Source organism: Lucilia cuprina, chromosome 3 (assembly GCF_022045245.1).
Source record: "Lucilia cuprina isolate Lc7/37 chromosome 3, ASM2204524v1, whole genome shotgun sequence".
Lineage (NCBI taxonomy): Eukaryota > Metazoa > Arthropoda > Insecta > Diptera > Calliphoridae > Lucilia > Lucilia cuprina.
The window spans coordinates 64,186,380-64,196,866 of record NC_060951.1 but is presented as its reverse complement, the minus strand read 5'-3'; positions in this window follow the sequence as shown (position 1 = coordinate 64,196,866).

Genomic DNA, 10,487 nt, shown 5'->3' with positions numbered 1-10,487 from the left:
GGCAATGAAGCGCGTAACAAAATTTTTCTTAGCTTTTGAAAAACAAACTGAAAAAACAAACGTTTTACACTTGATTGAGCTGGTAAATCGGTAAAATTCAACGTACCTACAAACTTACTTTCCTTTCATTTCTTTTTTTGACATTAAATACAACTTTTAAAACACAATTGAAAGTTTTCGACAAAAAACAACTGAATAAGACATTTAGTTTTAAAATATTCCATAATTTTTATTAAAAAGAAACACACACACACAAAATAAAGAAAGAATATTAAACGATTCCTATATAAAATGTACGTTTATATTCTAACAAAAGACTATTTGTCATAAATTTACCCAAAGGGAGTTGAAAAGTTAAAATGGGGAAAAAATATTGCCAGCAATTTGTAGCTGCTTATTAAAAAAATGGGAATGAGGAGGCAAATGTTTGAAGAAGAAAAAAATGAATGAATAACAAAATAAAATAATGAATGAAGTTTAAATTAATGAAAATGTCTACAAAGTTTAAAAATAAAAATGATTAAAAATGAATTTGTTAGCAAAAAGTGAAAGGTCATCAGAGATAAAGGAAGAAAAAGAAATTGTTAAAATAAAATATTGAAATATTAAAAGGCAATTTTATTTGTGTGTGATAAGGCGTATGATTAATATTTTATATTTTTAATTTTACTTAACAAGTATACGTAATGCTGGTTCATGAATACATACATATGTACATATGTAAAAAAGATGTGTTTTTATATTTACGTCACAATATAAATTATTATCTATCTGCCTCAACTATTCACATCTATTATTTCATTTTATTTACATTAAACAAAAATATGCAACTTAAACCAATAAAAATTAAAATAAATTCATACACACACTCATCCAACAATCAAGACATACCAAAATAACCACAAAATATTTTGATTATTTACTCTCCATTGTTGTGTGAAAATGAGAAAAAATAATAGTAAAATAAAAATGTGGTAAAGTAAAAGTTTATTTAATAAATCAATATTGGCTGTAGTTATAATTAGACCAGATCCAGAAAACATAGAACATATTTGCAAATAATTTCTAAAAATACTCCCGTACCAATACCAATTCACCGGAATAAAGATCAAAAAAGAAAACTTAGTTCTTAAATAATTTTTTATTGTAAATTAAAACTTAAACTAAATTTTGCACTTTCTAGGTTCAGTTTAATATTAAATTACTCTCACATGTGAATATTTCTGTGTGAGTGTATAATTTTAATGGAACAAGTTTGAATATTAAAAATGCATTTAAATAATTTCCAATTAAATACACACCAATGAATATTTAAAAATTAAAATAATATTACAAATATTTGTAAACAAAATAGAAAACAAAAAATTTTTAAAATATGTATAATGTTCAATATACAAACTGCAAGTTTTGTAAAGAGTATTAGTAAATACTAAATAGTATTAAATAAATATTGTTTTTCTGCAATAAACAAAATAGATAAAGAAAATATGAAAATCGAATTATAAAACAAACTACTGAACCGAAAAAGGTCATTTAGTGCAGTTTGTATAACAAATATAAACATAAGAGTACGTACAATTTAATGTAGTAATTATTTAGAACGGAACTCTTATATTACCTGATATAGACTTGACTTCTCCTGAGATTTTAAGTATTCCTTAATAGAGGTTATGTTAAATAAATATTGCAAAATTACAATGGGCCTGCAACATAAATATGATGATATGTGCTTATAAACCGAAAAAGAACTGAACTAGAACTGAACTAGAACTGAACTAGAACTGAACTAGAACTGAACTAGAACTGAACTAGAACTGAACTAGAACTGAACTAGAACTGAACTAGAACTGAACTAGAACTGAACTAGAACTGAACTAGAACTGAACTAGAACTGAACTAGAACTGAACTAGAACTGAACTAGAACTGAACTAGAACTGAACTAGAACTGAACTAGAACTGAACTAGAACTGAACTAGAACTGAACTAGAACTGAACTAGAACTGAACTAGAACTGAACTAGAACTGAACTAGAACTGAACTAGAACTGAACTAGAACTGAACTAGAACTGAACTAGAACTGAACTAGAACTGAACTAGAACTGAACTAGAACTGAACTAGAACTGAACTAGAACTATAACTGAGCTAAAACTGAATTTAAAAACACTGCAACTAGATATAAATATTATTTTTAAAGAATATATCTTTGTATTATTAAACATTTTTTGTTAGTTTAATCAACTGAATCTAAGCATGTATCAATTTATGTTTTCTCTACTCAAAATGTGTGCGTCAATATGTGAAATCAATACATATATGAAATAAAAATCAAATCAAGCGATACCATGGTAAGCAATTAAATATTAAATTTTTTCGTCCTTTTACTCAAACCAACCATTTCACATTCATCATTCGATCCAACACTAAATTAATTTCATATATGTTCGATTTATATTACATTGAAAAAAATGTATATCTCCAACATCCTCCTACAAAAGCCTTCCTTACCCCCGGTTTAATTTATTAGATTTGAAATATGTGTTTTATAGAAATATCCTAAAATTTGTTAGGTTTTAAAAGCTGTTAGAAAAACAAAATCACAATAGATAAAATTGATATTTGATTTGTACTATTATTTTTTATTCTGCTGTCAGCAATGGAAAAAATAAAAATGTATTATTTCATTATTTTATTACCAAATATTATATTAGAAAAATCTTGATTACGTATACATATTTTTAAATATTTACAAATTTAAAAATAATACAACATAAATATACTATATATAAACAACAAAATCTAAATGTATTGTTTGATTTATTTATTTTTTTAAATTTTCCAATTTTTTAAAACCATTAGCATCTGAACTCTTTCAAATCATTAGGCACTTCATTTCAATAAATATACTTTAATATTTCTTTTATTCCTTTTCTTTTTCTAAATAAATCCCCTTCACTTATAATGTATTTTTATGTGCACAACAAATCCTTCAAGGGTCAGAAGTCAAAAACAGGAACCATATAGTCAACAATGCAACACACACACCCACATTCTCTCACATATACTTGCACCATGTCGAGAAACATCCAGCAATATTTGAATGCTGCAGCCAGAGTTCAAAATCCTATTAGTTTTACATACTTTATGGTTTTTTAATATTTATGTGGTGGTTTCTACTTACAACAAATGTTTTACAAGACCTCAGCAAAAAAAAAAAAATCTATTGAAAAGTACAGAGATGGTTGTAACTGAATGACTAGAATAAGGCATGTCGGGCAGTAATGCGCATCTTTGTTGAGAATGTGTGTTGGCTCATGAGTTTTACAAATTTATTTAAATACATACAAATATAAAAATATGTATTTCTTATTACATTCCTATATATATACAAAAAGTCATAACATTTACTGAAGGATAATAGGAAGAGTAACTGTATAGCCCAGACATGGATATTGGAAAAATGATAAATAAATCATAATTTAATTTTAATTAAACTGAGATCCACAAAAAACAACAATGTTGCATATCATTGATAATAACTTATTTAAAAATTATATTTAAAATAATAAACAGATCCTTGTTAGAAACTTTTTACACAATAAATTTGGAATTAAACTTATTAGAACTGAAATATTTAGTTCATTAGTTTATTTTTGTGCACTTTAAGTAAACCTCGTAGTTTAAGTTCGACTCAGATGTAAATAAGTAAAACACACAAAAGATCATAATTAAGGAAAGAAACACCTACCGCACTTAAAGAAATAAATACAGAAAAAGTTGTTTTATTTTATGAATATAAATTAATTTATTTAAACACACACAAACTCACTTTTAAGCAGGAGTATACACATATGTAAATAAACATACACATGTATATAAGTAAATATGTAAGTTTGCTTATTTAGTTACATCATCATAAATTAAAGTTTTATCTCAAGTATTGTAATCAAAATAAATTGCAACACGTCATAAAAACTAACAGTTGCATTTACAAAACCAAATGAATTTTTGTAATTGCTCTTCTAACAATACACACACAGAGACAGATAAACAAATCTGCAGACATACATATTCACGGTTTATTCCATCGGTTTTAGAGAGAAGTAATGCAGAAGCCTTCAAGATGGCCTTATTTAGACCCAATAGTTTAAAACACTTTCTCAGAATGTTTTTTTTATTAGATTTTATGTGTTTCTTTTATTCAATGTTTTAAACTCTTCTAGGAGGAAGAAATTGGAATACCCATTAGGTCTTTCCAAAGGCCCTCTGCGGTTGAGGACTTTTTAATTGAATCCCTATATCATACAAATCCTTCCATATTAATATTTGCATAAAAACAAACAACAACAGCAAACAATAGCAGCTGTAACAACAAATGTCAGCATATAAAAACACAAATAACATTTATGTTTGTGTGTATATCATCTACATCCGGGAGAGTAAGCCATACCACACAAAAAATATCAACAAATATAAAAATATAACCACTATAAATCTTGTCTATTAAAAAAACAAAAAATCAACCAAAAAATTAAACAAATGACATCAGTTACAACTGCAACAAATAAACAGCATAACAACTCCACAAAATACTCAACATGAACAGAAGACTCAGGAAAATAACAACTAAAATTTTAAGTTTTAGTTTACTTCAGTTCTAGTTCAGTTCTAGTTGAGTTTTAGTTCACTTCTAGTTCAGTTCTAGTTCAGTTCTAGTTCAGTTCTAGTTCAGTTCTAGTTCAGTTCTAGTTCAGTTCTAGTTCAGTTCTAGTTCAGTTCTAGTTCAGTTCTAGTTCAGTTCTAGTTCAGTTCTAGTTCAGTTCTAGTTCAGTTCTAGTTCAGTTCTAGTTCAGTTCTAGTTCAGTTCTAGTTCAGTTCTAGTTCAGTTCTAGTTCAGTTCTAGTTCAGTTCTAGTTCAGTTTTAATTTTAATTCGACCTATACCCTCCTAAAAGTATATCAATCGGCTAAGGATCGTTTTCTGAGTCGATTAAGCTATGTCAGTCTGTCCGTCCGTCTGGCTAGGTGGCTGGCTGTCCATGTGCGCATGGTACAGATCGCAATCTTCAAGATAATTGGATGAAATTTCGCACACACGTTTTATTGGCCCAAGGACGAAGTCTATTGAAAATAAAAATCGGTCCATTATTTCACCTTGCCCCCATAGAACAGAACCCCCGAAAAGGGCTTTTAAGCTCATAATTATGTTAAATAACAGGTATATAAAAAAAGCGTCACAACTAAGTTTACTTAAATGTCCAAAATTGACTTATAAACACAAATATCGCGATGAAATTCAGCACAAATAAAATAATATGAAAATATAAATATATTCACAAAATTTTATCGGGCTTGGTCCATATTTGCACATAGCTCCCATATATTCAGAAAATAAGTTTTTCATCCATAAATTGCTTAAATGGATTGGAACAATGTAATATTGAAGATAAATGCTTTATTATGAAAAATAAATCTCATTAAATATTCATAACTGGTGTAGGGTATGATATGGTCGGCCACGCGCGACTATACTTTCCTACTTGTTCAGTTTTAGTTTCAACTTTGATCTCTATAAATTCTCAACTTTATTATCATATTTAAAAAAAATATATATATTAAAAATTAAATTTTCAAACGAGGACATCATTACTTGTTATTTATTTAAATTGGACTCACTTTAAATTACTAAAATAAATAACACGCATATAGCATGAGTAGACAAGTGCCAGTAAATTGTGTCGTATAAATGCAAATGCATGACTCTAATAACAATAAACATTGCTAAAAGTATTAATAATAACATTTGTTTAATAACTGAAAATAAAATAATAACATCCGACATTAAAATGAGAAAATCCGTAAAATTATTTATTTAAACAAAACAAATTATAAATAAACTAAATATGTATATTTGCCTATTCATATTCAATTCAATTCAATTGAGAATTGAAAAATTTGAAATTTTTTGAAATAATTGCCAAAACGAATAAGAATAGAAACAAAAGCTCCAAAGCATATAATAACAATAAAACTATAAAATTGCAAATAAATATTTACTTTTCAAATGTAATTTACATTAAACAAAAATTTCATAAAAATTTATTATTGGCACAATTATCCGTACTAACGAAAAAAAAAACATATTTTTGGTAAATAAATAATTTTGACAATCATAACAAAAATATACAACAATGTAAAACAACAAGAAAATATAAGTATGTAAATTTTGTCAAAATGGGGACATCATGTAAAACAAACAAAAAAGAAACATTTTAAAAGCTGTTGTATTTATGCATGCATACATAGACATGCTGCTGCATGCATGAATACACAATTTGTAAACTAAATAATCGCAAACTATATTCACACACAATTAAAAATTTTAACCAAAGAGTAGAAAACCTATTTTTAGATTTAAGTAAACTTTCGTGAGTTATTAAATTGTTGGTCAAAAATTGGTAAAATTAAACATAATCTTCTAACAATCTGCTCACCATTTGGAGACAGACTGAATTTTTACACAAAAAAATATGTTCCTTAATAGATTTCCCTTAAAAATTTTACTTGCAGCAACAACCAAAAACACATTTACTAAGACCTAAAATTACAAGCCTTGCAAAGAATTTAAACAAACCTTATAACGCTCACATCAGTAAACAAACTTGGCACAGTAAAACAGTATAAAATGAAAGTAAAATCTCTTAATGTTCACCCTACTAACACAGAAATGTTGAAAATTATAAATATTTTATTTTAGTAGTAGTTTTAGTTTATATACAAAAACATAAATGCATATTCATTTTTATATTTTTATACTTGTTACTATTACTTTAACATAAACAAAAACAGCTCAAAGGATTCTTGAAAACAAAAGAACATTTTTAAGAAAACAAAAAAAATACATGTGAGCACTTAGTTATTTTTGTAAATTGTTGAAGAGATTATTATAAACAAGACAAGAAACAACAAAAGGATATAAATGTAAATATATTTTCATGTTTTTGTGAAAATTTAAACAAAACAGGAAATTTTAATTAAACAGGACAAGGTTTCTTGTCCTAAATCCTAGAAGAATACTTTTATTTAAAATATGGTATTTAAATATTCTACTAAATTAATGGTATGGTATATAAAGAGACAAGTTTCTTTGTGCTAAAGTGAAATGTGAATTTCTAAAATAACATGGTAAGAGTGTATGTAATTGTGTAGAAATTCCTTTAAATTTAGTAGCAGAACTTCTCATTTATTGGACTTATGCTGAACTTTTTTTCGGTAAAAATATGAGCAACAATTTAGATATTTAAACTAACTAGTTAGTTAGTTAGTTAGTTAGTTAGTTAGTTAGTTATTTAGTTATTTAGTTAGTTCTTAGAGGGACAAAGTGATCAATTACGCGAAAATCGCAAACGGTTGCTTCCTCTAACGTAACCCAATATGGTAGATTTCTTCAAGAGAAATATTTACCAATACTCTGAAACTAAATAAGCAAATTGAAACAAAATATAATAAAAATTGTGATAATTTCTTAAATTTATGCCTCTTGCTTATTACGCATTATAAATACACATGTAAACATTTAAATGCAACCTCTTAATATTAAATATGTATCAAAACATCTAGTTTTGCAGTTAATTAGCTGAATAACACATTAATGTATGTACTTTTATGTAAATTAGCTAATAACTACATAGAAAACAGCTTTTGCAACAATGTCATTCTCACACTTACGCTATTGTACGATCAAAATGTCCTTAGAAGTTATTTATGTTAAAATGTATGTCGTTCTATACATGCTCATGTATGTATATACACGTACACACAAACATTCATAATCACATAAAACCTACACTTTTGTTTGCTGCACGCACAACAACACTTTACTTTAACACTTGTTTTAATAAACGTTTTCACACCTTTTTAGTTTTAATAGGGAAAAAATATATATATAATGACTTTCATATGCAAACTAATACATTTAAAATGTATATAATACACCTACACAACTGAACATAAATGCAGATGAAGCATATACATTCATATGTACTTCGAGCAGTGATGGGCACTCGTGTTCTTAGTTATAATCTTTCACAAAAGTTTATTGTACAAAAGTCAATATACCAAATACTTTAAGGCAACTTGCACTATTTATACATGTACAGCATCTAATGCAAAATAGCCATGACTGTCTTATAATATATTAATATTTATTTCATGAAACTGTCTAGTAATTTGAGTATATTTATTTTGAAACCTGTTACAGAATATGATTTGCTTTTAACATTTTCTCTCTGTGGTCATATATTTGTTGAGTGTTAAAAACTAATTAGTTATATATTTTTTTTGCAATTTGGGTTTTAGACTGACAAAAACCACACGACAACTGTCAATAAATATTGTTGCAATAAAATAAATTTCAACACAGCTTTAATATTAAATTAAAATATAATATATATAATATTTTTAAAAATAATTTTATAGTTTTTATATTAAATTTATTTTGAAAAATATTTATATAATATTTTAATATACATTTAAAAGCTAGTTATGAGTTATTAATGATAAATTTGTGTTTTCATGCAAAACGATACCTATAAGTATTTTGAATAAAACTTAGAATCAGGAAACTGAATGTTTTTTATAGTGCATCGTATGGACTTATGAACCAGATATTTATACTTTTCAGATGAATTGAAATGACTTACGTTTTTGAAGCAACTTATTATATCGTACACCATTTTAGTGGGTGTCCGCCCTGGTAGCGTATGGGGTCTTAATCCAAAAATAATTTTCTGGACATTGGTAAACTCCTATTGACCTACGCCTCGGGCTTAAAGATTAATCGACTTAATCGGGCTTAAAGATTAATTGACTTATTTGTGTTTCTATAACTGGATGAAAGATGGGTTCAAATAAATAAACGGCGAAACGGGTGCGGGAATTTTTAACCCCAACTTTCAAAAGGACATCCCCCTTGAACACTATCCCTCAGTCTTTCAAAGAAAAATATATGCCATATTTATTCAAGGGAGTGCGCTAAGAGTAGAACCAAAGGATTAATAATTTTTATAATGTCGGATAGCCAAGCATCACTCAAGGCCTTATTGTCATACGAAGTAAGATCGTTTGTTGTAATGAACTGTTTGACTTCACTCAACACAACAAACTGACTTTATATAAGGGTGGCTTTGTCCATGAGGGTCAACCGGGCAATGAAAGGGCAGACTGCTTAGCAAATAGAGGGGCTCGTTGCCAGCTAATCGCCTCTGGGCCCATTTTCTGGCACTCCCCGAGGATATGCCAAAGCTAAATGTGACTCTGGGATGAAATCGGAATTTACTCGTCATTGGGAAGCAATACCAGGGTTCATACAGACAAAACGTTGCATAAAACTAAATACTAGTGCTAAATAAAATGATTACTTAGTGGACATTGTGGTCTTAGATACCACCAATTCATTCTATGCAACTCTTCAACAAATCTATACAGATTTTGTAGCTTATAAGAGGAAACCTCTGAACATAACATATGCAACTACCAAACATCAAGGTCTTGCAGAGCTAAGATCTTGGATGCTGCCTTTCTAACCCCAAAAGACATCTTCAACCTCTCGCCAACTAAACCAGTTACCTTCATGCGTATACTAAACTTTGTATAATGTTTTTTGAGCTCCCAATAAGGTTTTTGAACGGCACAACTTAGATTTATACCAACTAGTCCCCAAACAAAGACCGCCTCAGACAATCATAATAATAAGCATAAACAATTTATTTATTCATAAAGTTTTATTGATAAAGTAAATCATATATGGTCGGCCACGCACGACTATTTCCGACTTGTTTTTTAATAATATTTATAATATGTAAAACATGCTTTTAATTAATTTTCATTTCAAATATTTATCAATAAAACTAAAGCCAAAAATAAAAAATATATATAAACAACCACTTAAACAATTTCCTTATCCCTCTTTGCTATGGTAATAAGTAAGAGATGAAAAAGAAATTACAAATCCAAGATAACACTTTGCCATTTCCTCAAAAGCGTAACCAACGCAACTTAATATTTTTTCCATTCTTTTATTTTTCATCTTATTTTTTTCAATATTTGTGCTTTTTTTTGGAAAATCCTCTTCAAACAAAAAAAAAACAAACATAACATTCAACTACTCTCTACTTAGTTTTAGGCTAAAACATATACTTTAACAGATAACGACACACTCTCGCACACATACACACACAGATACTTACTAACACACTTTTAACGTAAAATGTCTTTTTAAATTTTCAAGTGTTCGAAAAATGATTTCAAACACTGCTTAGTTAGACAGACATTTATTTATATGAGCAAAATCAAAAAATAATAAAACGAATCCACAAAAAAAGCAACAACAAACAAATGGGGAAAAAGTAGAAGGAGGAAGCGCAAAGTAGAAAAGCTTACCATGACAGCAGCACATTGAAAAAGTATGATGAAATACAACCAGTATGAG